The sequence below is a fragment of the Schistocerca nitens genome, chromosome 1 (assembly GCF_023898315.1).
Source record: "Schistocerca nitens isolate TAMUIC-IGC-003100 chromosome 1, iqSchNite1.1, whole genome shotgun sequence".
Lineage (NCBI taxonomy): Eukaryota > Metazoa > Arthropoda > Insecta > Orthoptera > Acrididae > Schistocerca > Schistocerca nitens.
In genome coordinates this window covers 1,079,091,428-1,079,092,408 of record NC_064614.1, presented here as the reverse complement: position 1 = coordinate 1,079,092,408, position 981 = coordinate 1,079,091,428, and the positions used below count along the sequence as shown (strand labels likewise).

At 46.2% G+C, this 981-nt stretch overlaps 1 pseudogene; it reads left to right on the top strand.

The window, feature by feature from the left end:
- The first annotated feature begins 279 nt into the window (after window positions 1–279).
- LOC126205965 (5S ribosomal RNA) lies at window positions 280–397 on the top strand (annotated as a pseudogene).
- The last annotated feature ends 584 nt before the right edge of the window (window positions 398–981 follow it).

Here is a 981-nt window from a genome sequence, read left to right as displayed (position 1 = left end):
AAACTTTCCTTTATCAAATTAATTTCTATCAAATTAAATTATTGCAGGTGCCAAACTCTTTTCTACTCCACTTGCAGGGTCGATTACAGTCAGTTCGCGTTTCTTCTTAATCCATGGGCAACAGCAAAAGTCGAGTTAGAAAAGGGGGGGGGGGGGCTTAGAGCATCAGTTCCATATGAAGATTCTAGAAGAATTTAGTGTTAAATACACTGCTAGCCCCGGCACGTCACAGTATTAACGCAAGAATATAGAATTTAAATACTCTACTGGTTGCTGTGAGCCAACAGCCTTGCCGCAGTGGTAACACCGGTTCCCGTCAGATCACCGAAGTTAAGCGCTGTCGGGCTGGGATAACATATGGATAGGTGACCATCCGGTCTGCCGAGCGCTGTTGGCAAGCGGGATTCACTCAGCCCTTGTGAGGCAAACTGAGGAGCTACTTTATTGTGAAACAGCGGCTCTGGTCTCGGAAACTGATCTATGGCCGGGAGAGCGGTGTGCTGACCTCATGCCTCTCCATATCCGCATCCAGTGACGCCTGTGGGCTGAGGATGACACGGCGGCCGGCCGGTACCGTTGGGCCTTTCGAGGCCTGCTCGGAAGGAGTTTAGTTTACTGGTTGCTGTGAAATCAGATTTAATATATATATATCAGCTAATATTGTTGTTTTACATACCGGCTAGTAGGATTATTGGATATGGGACATCTCAAAACAACTTTCTAAATGTAGAGCAACACCACAATTTATACACAGCGCATAACACACTTTTTTGTGACACATTATCTTCTGATTTGCGGGTACTTGCTGGTAATGGCAACAGGGGGCCGGACTGGAGATATCCAATGGCGAGCGTTGTTGAACTGCTCAGCCGACAAGAAACTCAGAACAATGGTGCAATGCTAGTGTTCTTGATACAAAACAATCTTGACACGTTCTACATCACAACGGTTACCGTGAGATTGATCAATGGAGCACCTAAC